We start from the raw sequence: 11,113 nt of genomic DNA, 5'->3' as shown, positions 1-11,113 counted from the left end.
GAAATACAAAAGTTGTATTTATACGTTCTACAAGATGGTGGTCCACCGCTGTTGGGACGTGAATGGATCAGGAAAATACGTTTAGACTGGCACTCCATTCAGGCACTGACGGTGACCTGTAAGGAAAAAAACGATGATGACGTCATACCTGAACGATTAAAAGACATCTTGGCCAACGCCAAAGAAGTGTTTCAAGAGAAACTAGGAACCTTGAAAGGCATCACCGCCTCAATAAGAGTGGAAGATGCAGCAATTCCCAAGTTTTTTAAGGCAAGACCGGTGCCATACGCAATTCGTCCAGCAGTCGAGGCAAAGCTGGAGAATTTGGAAAAGGCAGGCGTATTATCCAAAATAGATTGGAGCGAGTGGGCAACACCCATCGTCCCAGTCATGAAGAAAGCATTGAATAATGATAAATCTGAAGAACAGAGAAAAATTTGCATCTGTGGAGACTTCAAGGTGACTGTAAACCCGGTCCTTCTCACGGTACAGTAAGATATTTTCGCCTCACTATCCGGAGGGAAACGTTTCACCAAAATTGACTTGGCACAGGCATATCTACAGATGGAGGTTGAAGAGGCCTCTAAAAAGTATCTCACGATAAATACACACAAAAGTCTGTACCAGTACAATCGACTGGTTTTCGGAGTAGCATCCGCTCCAGCTATCTGGCAAAGAGCTATGGAGCAAGTCCTCCAAGGGATGCCGGGGACTCAATGCTACCTAGACGACATCCTTGTAACAGGAGAAAATGACAACGAGCACCTTGCCAATTTGGAGCAGGGGCTCACTAGGCTGAGAGAACGGGGCCTACGAGCAAATCGCCCCAAGTGCGAATTTTTCCAGAATCAAATATCCTATTGTGGCCACATAATTAATAAGGAAGGATTGCATAAGTCACCTGAAAAAATTGAAGTGGTCATAAAAGCCCCAGCACCTGAAAATGTTTCACAATTAAGGTCATTCCTGGGATTAATAAATTACTATCATAAATTTTTACCGAACTTATCAACTCTTCTGCACCCTCTTAATGAACTGCTACAAACAGGAATAATTTGGAAATGGAGCGAAGACTGTAAACGTGCCTTCTATAAATGCAAAGACTTAATCACGTCCAAAGAAGTTTTGGCTCATTACAACCCATCACTGCCAATCAGACTGGCGTGCGATGCATCCCCTTACGGCGTAGGAGCAGTATTATCGCATAAATTCCCTGATGGCTCGGAACGGCCGATAGCTTTTGCATCACGCTCATTGAACTCAGCTGAGCGTAACTATGCCCAAATCGACAGGGAAGCACTCAGCCTGGTATGGGGAGTGAAGAAATTCAACCATTACCTACACGGACAAAAATTTACCTTGTTGACTGACCATCAACCCCTCATCTCCATATTCAACCCTAAAAAGGGTGTTCCCATTATGACAGCGCAAAGGCTGCAGAGGTGGTCCCTTTTTCTAGGGGCACACCAATATAACATAGAATACAAAGGATCAAAACAGCATGGGAATGCTGACGGGTTATCGCGCCTACCGTTGCCAACGGTAGAAGAAGCACCTACCGTAGACGCAGTGGAGATTTTCCACTCTACCATAGTCGAATGTCTACCAGTAACAAATTCTGCCATTGAAGGGGAAACTAGAAATGACCCGACTCTCTCACGAGTCTACGATTTAACAGTGAAGGGATGGCCAGCACATGGCGAACCACTGTTGCCAGCATTCTCGCAAAGAAGAGAACAGCTGTCAGTGTGCCGAGGAACCTTGATGTGTGGATCCAGAGTGGTGATTCCACCCAAACTCCAGGATTAAGTTCTAAAGGAGCTTCACGAGGGGCATCTGGGTGGAATGAAAATGAAGAACCTAGCCAGGGCATTTGTATGGTGGCCAGGTATCGATGGAGACATCGAAGAAATGACCAAGAGCTGCCTAGGATGCCAGAAGGTCCAAAACGCTCCACCACAAGCCCCTCTACATCCATGGGAGTGGCCCTCATCTCCCTGGCAAAGGGTACACATCGACTTTGCTGGTCCATTTATGGACTCAATGTTCTTAATCGCGGTTGATGCACACTCCAAGTGGCAGGAGGTAATAAAGATGTCCTCCACCACCACGGAAAAAACCATCACAGTATTAAGGACCATATTTGCCAGGAATGGGCTGCCTGAACAGATCTGTTCTGATAATGGACCGCAATTTGTGTCCGAAGAATTCAGGAAGTTCTTAAAAAACAATGGGGTTAAGCACTACACGTCCGCCCCATACCATCCTGCCACCAATGGATTGGCTGAAAGGTTTGTCCAGACCTTCAAGAAGGCCATAAAGGCCATGGGTAATGAAGACATAAAATTTCAACACAAGGTGGATAACTTCTTGTTCGCATACAGGAATGCAACACATATGGTTACAAACCAAACTCCCGCCATGATGTTCTTCAATAGAAGCCTAAGATGCCGGCTGGATTTGATCAAGCCAAACATCAGAAGGGACGTGGAGAACCGACAATTTCAAGGCATGAATGAAAGGCCAACTAGAACCTTCCAGATAGGTCAACAAGTTTTGGCCCGGGACTACCGTACCGAGAAATGGCAGCCTGGAACTATCTGCACACGACTAGGACCGCTGATGTATACCGTGGAAATCGGAGAAAGCATAATAAGGCGCCATGCTGACCAAATCATAGAGTCATCCGAAAAGGGACAACCTACACCACAAATCTATACGCCTAATGATGAAGTAGAGATACCCATATCTACCTCCGATCGGGTGATACTGGAACCCGATGAACCCGACACTGGCATTCAAGCCGAATCAGCCTTGCCAAAAGAATCTACTACACCACCAGAAACTACGACACCACCGAGGCGTTATCCGGACCGAGTCAGGAAGCCTCCAGAGAGATTGACTTCTAATTAATTAACTGCAGCAAAGTGAAGATTATTTTTCTTGTAACATGTAATTAATAATTACTTAAAATATTATGTGCTGGTTGGCTAAAAGGGGAGGAATTGTAGTGTATGTGCCTTTAAGAGCCCCCTGTGTACTGTAATGCCGGTAATGGCCACTCGGGCTATATAAGCCTGTACATTGTGTTGTATCAGTTAGTGCCCCTCCAGACTTTGTTCAGTAAATACCTGTGAAACCAACTCCTGTCTTCAGTGTCTCTATTAACACACAGACACAACATAGCCCTCCTCGATACCAGCACGGTGTACCTGGACCAGGTGTGAATGTAGCCCTCCTCGATACCAGCACGGTGTACCTGGACCAGGTGTGAATGTAGCCCTCCTCGATACAAGCACGATGTACATGGACCAGGTGTGAATGTAGCCCTCCTCGATACCAGCACGGTGTGCCTGGACTAGGTGTGAATGTAGCCTTCCTCGATACCAGCACAGTGTACCTGGGCCAGGTGTGAATGTAGCCCTCCTTGATACCAGCACGGTGTACCTGGAGCAGGTGTGAATGTAGCCCTCCTCGATACCAGCATGGTGTACATGGACCAGGTGTGAATGTAGCCCTCCTCGATACCAGCACAGTGTAGCTGGACCAGGTGTGAATGTAGCCCTCCTCGATACCAGCACGGTGTACTTGGACCAGGTGTGAATGTAGCCCTCCTCGATACCAGCATGGTGTACCTGGACCAGGTGTGAATGTAGCCCTCCTCAATACCAGCACGGTGCACCTAGACCAGGTGTGAATGTAGCCCTCCTCGATACCAGCATGGTGTACCTGGACCAGGTGTGAATGTAGCCCTCCTCGATACCAGCATGGTGTGCCTGGACCAGGTGTGAATGTAGCCCTCCTCGATACCAGCACGGAGTACCTGGAGCATGTGTGAATGTAGCCTCCTCGATACCAGCACGGTGTACCTGGACCAGGTGTAAATGTAGCCCTCCTCGATACCAGCACGGTGTACCTGGACCAGGTGTGAATGTAGCCCTCCTCAATACCAGCATGGTGTACCTGGGCCATGTGTGAATGTAGCCCTCCTCGATACCAGCATGGTGTGCCTGGACCAGGTGTGAATGTAGCCCTCCTCGATACCAGCACGGAGTACCTGGACCATGTGTGAATGTAGCCCTCCTCGATACCAGCACGGTGTACCTGGACCAGGTGTGAATGTAGCCCTCCTCGATACCAGCACGGAGTACCTGGACCATGTGTGAATGTAGCCCTCCTCGATACCAGCACAGTGTACCTGGACCAGGTGTGAATGTAGCCCTCCTCGATACCAGCATGGTGTACCTGGGCCATGTGTGAATGTAGCCCTCCTCGATACCAGCACAGAGTACCTGGACCAGCTATGAATGTCGCCCTCCTCGATACCAGCATGGAGTACCTGGACCAGGTGTGAATGTAGCCCTCCTCGATACCAGCATGGTGTACCTGGACCAGGTGTGAATGTAGCCCTCCTCGATACCAGCACGGAGTACCTGGACCAGGTGTGAATGTAGCCCTCCTCAATACCAGCACGGTGCACCTGGACCATGTGTGAATGCAACTCCAATTTTTCTGGGATCGCATAATTGGGGTGTTATCCCCCTGGCTCTACCTCCCAAGATACAGTTAGTCTTCCTTACTGCTGCTGCACGCTGGGCCGTTGGTTTCAATTAGTTATCTGCCTACACTTCCAGATCCCTTTCCTGTGTTCTCATGCAGCCCACAGCAATTTAGTTCATTTTCAGATCACAAATAAATGAAATTGTGCTGGCAAAATCTTAGGTGCTGCTGTGCCCATAACACTGTGCCCAATTTTCCCATATAAGCAATGGCTTGCATTATTCTCTGGCTGCTGGGGCATTTGACCTGCAGCACACTGGTCTGAGGATCAGAACGTTGGGTGCAGTAGTAGCTCTTATTGCACATCTAGAGGAGAAAAAGGCGATGATCAGAGATCACATGTAACTTACAGTAGAATGAGTGACAGCAGGGTTTCATGGTGTGGTTTGCTGACAGACATTGCAGGGTGCAATAGGATAAGAAGGAAGAGAAGCAAAAGATCATAAGGATCAGAGTTAACAAATACATTCCACTTCCCTGTCTCTGGCAGCCTATATGGGCTCCCTCCCCAGGATTTGAAGCACTTCTTCCTCGGAGGAGGTAAGTGGTTGAAGGTTTGGGAGGGTCAACGTCTGTATGAGCTTTCTCTCAGGTATTATCAGCTTTCTTGTGTTTAAAGGAATGCAAATGGTGCGAATTGCTTCTGGTAAAACTCAGGTGTCAGCATGCAGCCCATAATTTGTTGTGATGACAGGTCCGTGCAACAAGCAGCTACACCCCATGTGGGATGAATACGTGTAAGGATGTGAGTGGAAAAATGCTTCCAGATGAAGGCTGTGCTATAAGGGCACCACGCTGCCTCATGGGCATCGATGGTAAGCAGTTAAAGCACTTTTTCACAATGTATGGGGTAGGTCATTGTAAGTGGCAAACATGCAAGCATTCTCTCTTCTCTGAACTTTATTTCATCGAGTAAAAATAATTCTGCTGATGTCTGAAATAAGCACAAAATGCTGGATATGCACAGCAGGTCAGTCAGCATCTGTAAGGAGAAAAGCAGGTTCTGACATTTTGGGTGTGTACCCTTTATTGGACATCTGATGATGCCTGCCCCTTTCAGTTGCTGCAAGCCTTTAATCCTGCAGCAGCATGCCATCCTACTTTCCCACTTTGGGCTAGTGTACCCACATCTGACGGTTATTCGATGATGCCTGCTGGAGTCCCACTTGTGGAACACAGATGCTGACTTAGTGGGGGGAACTGATCCCCCAGTTTTAATATTGGGTTTGCTGGCTCAGGCCTGGTTGTTTGTGTTTGCAAATAAATCAGCAGATTCAAAATTCCTGTGCTTCAGGGAGTTATCTCATCAGCCATTGCCACTCCCAAGCAGGAGAAATTTGAATGTGCTGATTCAACTGCAAACCAGCACAAGCAGACTATTGACCAGCAAGCTTGCAACACACCATCCCCAAGCAAAGCAAAGATATGCTCAATGCAGAAACTTGCCAGCTAGTGACCCATTCATTCGCATTTTCAGTTAAATCAATGCATTAACATTTGCTGAGTTCCCAGGAGCCACCTATCAGTCACCATGGCTCCCAGGAGTGCAACTCTTTTGGTTAAGACTTAATTGATGGCAATTGTCATCACCAATTAGGAGGAAGCATGTGCACCCTTCTTAAAGGGGCACAACTAATAAAACTGTAACTTCAATAAAAATTAAAGGAAACTTAACAAATTAAATCAAAATTCTATTTTCCGGGGTGTGGAAGCACTCCAGTCCCTCTCGTGCCCCCAGGAGAGCAAGGAATTTGAATCCACTGATTTCACTGAACATGCACTACTGCTGATAACTCCCTAATAAGAGTCCAGCTCTGCCCATTGCTACCGCTCTCTAAAGGCAGTATTACAACATCCAGTCAAGGCAGTCAGAAGCATTGACAAGGCTTTCTTGATCTAATTTTTCACCCTCCAGGCTGGTTCCCATTCTGCCTATTTTTACAGTCTGTTCACTCAATGTTCTTTCAAATGTGATTTTTTTTTTACCTTAAATTGAGCAAGGTTTAAGTGCACACATATATCTTTGGGTGTAGTACAACACTACAAAGTCATTTTTATTGAGAGCCCTGTTTTGCCCTAGGCTAAAAAGCAGGAAAGTTAAACCCTGACTACGGCACAATGTCTTGTGCTATATTAAACAAACTAAAAGAGCATGCTACATGTTTTACTTTGGCCTCCTAATGTTGTTCACGTGATCTAAAACACATCTGCCAATCAACCCAACCTTGTAAAATAATTAGCATAACTTCTCAAAAATACTTGTAAAGTACATTCTTCCCCATTATACAAAATTACAAAATCTATGTGACTTTTATAGGAACAGGAGTACGTCATTTAGCCCCTTGAGCCTGTTCCGCCATTCAATTAGATCATGGCTGATCTGTATCTTAACTCCATCTACCCGCCTTGGTTCCGTAAACCTTATGAAAATAATTGCATTGCCATTGTGGAAACTAGTAATTTAAAAAATGTAGACAAGTGTGAAAAGTCTTTCTGTTAATGTGTTACTTCAGAGTTATTAAATATAGACTATATTAGACTGTCAAAGCATTTCGGTCTCTATAAAATGCATTAAAGCGAGACACACATATTCTTGGCCATCTTTGCCGTCTCTCTTGCTATGCCTTTATTAATCAGGCTATTTTGTATTGAAAAGAGAATTAACACGTCGTCGTTATCACTCTTACAATCCGTCCTTTATAGGCTACTAGCTGAAGTGCCCAGCGATGCCGAGGGTCTTTTGAGGGCATGTTGTTGTTGGAAGAGAGAGAGAGAGAGCGACTGGGGGGAAGAGAGAGAGCGACTGGGGGGAAGAGAGAGAGCGACTGGGGGGAAGGGAGAGAGCGACTGGGGGGAAGAGAGAGAGCGACGGGGGGAAGGGGAGGGGGGAAGGGGGGAAGGGGAGGGGGGGGAAGGGGAGGGGGAGGGGGGGGAAGGGGATGGGGGGGAGGGGGGGAAGGGGGGAGGGGGGGAAGGGGAGGGGGAAGAGGGGGGAAGGGGAGGGGGGGAAGAGGGGGGGTAGGAGAGGGGAGGAGGGGGGGAGGAGGGGGGAGAGGGGAGGGGAGGGGGGGGAAGGGGGGGAAGGGGGGGGAGGGGGGAAGGGAGAGTGGAGGGGAGGGAGGGGAGGGGAGGGGAGGGGGGAAGGGAGGGGAGGGGGAGGGGGAGGGGGGGGAGGGGGGGAAGGGGGGAAGGAGGAGAGTGCCTGAGCCCCCTGATCTCCGCCCCCCCCATCACCCGAGCCCCGCCCCCCCCGAGCCCTGCCCCCCCCGATCTCCCGAGCCCCGCCCCCCCCCGAGCCCCACCCCCCGATCCCCCGAGCCCCCCCCCCCCGATCTCCCGAGCCCCACCCCCCCCGATCTCCCGAGCCCCGCCCCCCCCGATCTCCAGAACCCCACCCCCCCGGACCTCCAGAGCCCCGCCCCCCCCGAGGCTCGCCCCCCCACCCCCCCCCGATCTCCCGAGGCTCGCCCCCCCCCCCAACCAAGCACCGAACTCCGGAGGCCCGATCTCCCGAGCACCGGCCCCCCCGCCCTCCCCGCTCTCCGGAGCCCCACCCTCCCGAGCTGGCTTCAAGTCCCGCCCGAGATCCGCACTCCCAAGAGCCCCGCCCCCCCCCGCCAGAGCCGAGCGGGGAACAGAGAGAGATGCCGCGTCTCAGCTGCTCCTGCTGCGCGCGCACCTTCCCGCTCACCAAGCCCCGCCCGAGAGCTCCTGCTGCGCGCGCACCTTCCCGCTCACTAAGCCCCGCCCGAGATCCGCACTCCCGAGAGCCCCGCCCCCCCCGCCCGAGCCGAGCGGGGAACAGAGAGAGACGCCGCGTCTCAGCTGCTCCTGCTGCGCGCGCACCTTCCCCGCTCACCCAAGACCCCGCCCGAGATCCGCACTCCCGAGAGCCCCGCCCCCCGCCGCCCGAGCCGAGCGGGGAACAGAGAGAGATGCCGTGTCTCAGCTGCTCCTGCTGTGCGCGCACCCTGACCCTCGTGACCCTCGTGGCTGAAATCCATTGCCCCGGGTAATGTGACACCGGGTGGTGGGGGGGGTGGGGTGTGAGGAGCTTAGCAGAAGCCGTGGGACAATTACCTAGCTGGGGCCTGGCTGGGCAAGAAAGGCCCAGGCTTTGAGGCCTAACAAAAACGGGGAAAGGTAGGAAAAAGAATCTTCAGGTTAGAGAAAATATTTACAAATGAATGAAGTTTTTTTTTAAACAATTTAATAAAAGCAATTTTATTTTGCTGGAAATGTATATTTGAAAAGAAAGACGCAGAAAGCAGGAAAAAGAATGGAAGCAAGATGGCGGCTACTCACCTCGGTTCAGAATGATAAGGCCCGCCCACACACGCACCGATTGGTCGACCGTCAGGTCACCAAAGTGTAGGATTGGTCAATCGTCCCGTCACTTCGACCGTAGGAGGGCCCGGCCGCACGCGCCAGCAACCTGGCGTATGATTGGTCGACCTCGAGGTCACTCTGTCGCTAATGAGCGGATAATGAGATGCTAATGAGCGGAATGTTGAAGGTTTTTCGGATACCGCGGGCGCGATTTTCGTCCGGCCGAAACGTAAATACGCTTACCAGGGTTTCGGAAAGGTAAGCTTTCTTTCGACGTAACGCACGCGTAGGTACGCTCTGTAACTTTCGAGCGCATAGCCGGACAGACGCACACCCGAGGACAGACAGACAGAAGGACAGACAGAAGGACAGACAGATCGACTCCTTTATTATATATATAGATGAAAAGACTGGTAATAACTCCTTATATGTTACCATGGAGACCAGCTGGTCAGAAGCTCATTCTCCCGTCCTTCCCATTGAAAGTGCCCTCCCCTTACAACTATTTTATCCTTATACAGCCAACTAGCTAAGAAGCATCACAACACTAATTAGTTCAAGGTTGGGATGGTGGTTGATTGACAGTTGAACTATATAATCATTAGTGTCTTAAGACAATCAAATTTGATTGGGTCCCAGCATGCATTTGGACCCCTTTACTTTAATACTAGCATCTGTATAATTTGAATAAGTTATCACCCATATGATGAATTTATAAATTTTTCCAAAAACGTTATTTCCTCCGGTTTTGTCATTTTCTCTCACTCTACTAATACGTATGGATTTCTACCTTGTGTTGGATTTGTTACTGTTGAATTCAATTCAAGTGCTAGTTGGCTGTCCAATCTGGTAAGTAAGATTTCTCTATTTGCAGACTTTTATATTTTGTATTGCTTACATACTTACATAGAAACAGTTTCAGGCAAGAGAAAGCTTTCCATCAATCGGCCCACAGTATTCCACATGGCTGAGCATAAAAATCGAGGTTGACACACCAGTGCAGTGCTGAGGGAGTGCTGCACTGTCAGAGGTGTCGTCTTTCAGATGAGACGTTAAACTGAGGCCCCGTCTGCGCTCTCAGGTGGTCGTAAAAGATCCCATGGCACTATTTTGATGAAGAGCAGGGGAGTTATCCCCGGTGTCCTGGCCAATATTTATCCCTCAGTCAACATCACTAAAACAGATTATCTGGTCATTATCACATTGCTGTTTGTGGGAGCTTGCTGTGCGCAAATTGGCTGCAGCTGTGTTTCCTACATTACAACAGTGACTACACTTGAAAAGTTCTTCATTGGCTGTAATGTCATTGGGACGTCCTGAGGTTGTGAAAGGCGCTATAGAAATGCAAGTCTTTATTTTACTTCTTTCATTCCTTGGTGCATTTCTAATAACCCTGAATCGCATTTGTTGACAAGAACCTGTGGAGTTCCTTCTTGAACCCCATTAGGTTACTTGTTCCACAAATCATGCTGGTAATCTGTTCCAAATAACACCCTTTTCATAAAAAAGTTCTTCCTGCATTTCCTATTTTCTTTTGTTATCCTTAATTTGTAAATATGACCCCTTGTGTTACATTCTGTAAACAACCGAAGAGCTTACTTGGATCTATTTTGTCTAAACCTTCCACAATTTTAAACACTTCCATCATAGCCCATCTCAGTCACCTTGACCTGGAGTTTCCACTTGGTTGCGCTGTTTTTTTCGGTGCAGTTCTCCTGAAATCGGCAAATACAGTGCAAAATATGGTGGAGTTTTAAGCACAAATTACTTTGAGCGCAAATCAAATTTCCATGATCTTTTGCGCTAGTTTAAAAAACATCACGCTCGAATCTGGCCCCGCCCACAAAACTGGCCATGCCCCCAGATTGAATTAATCACCATTGCGAATTTCCGCTATTTGTACTCGTTTGCAGGTTTTCAAGGAGGCTCTAAAAATTGAGCGTTTTTTTTAGGCACAAGGACACTAATAGGCACATTTTAATTTTTTTTAGTTAACTTAGAAACTGACTATTGAACACCAATATGACTAGCACATGTTTCTATATGGTTCTTTAAAGTCATTTTCAGTTGTTTAAATCGGGCTACTCACAGGTTATGGACTTGTCGCCGATTAAAATTTTGTGTGATAAAACCCATTTTCAGCTGTATTAATTAAACTGCACCAAGTTACCACTCTCAAATAAAATTACCTTCTAAAACGCTGCCTGATTGTGCTGGTTCATGG

Source organism: Somniosus microcephalus, chromosome 5, assembly GCF_052327205.1.
Source record: "Somniosus microcephalus isolate GS21.2 chromosome 5, FLI_Smic_1.0, whole genome shotgun sequence".
NCBI lineage: Eukaryota > Metazoa > Chordata > Chondrichthyes > Squaliformes > Somniosidae > Somniosus > Somniosus microcephalus.
The sequence above is the reverse complement of the archived record's forward strand: the minus strand, read 5'-3'. Positions refer to the sequence as shown.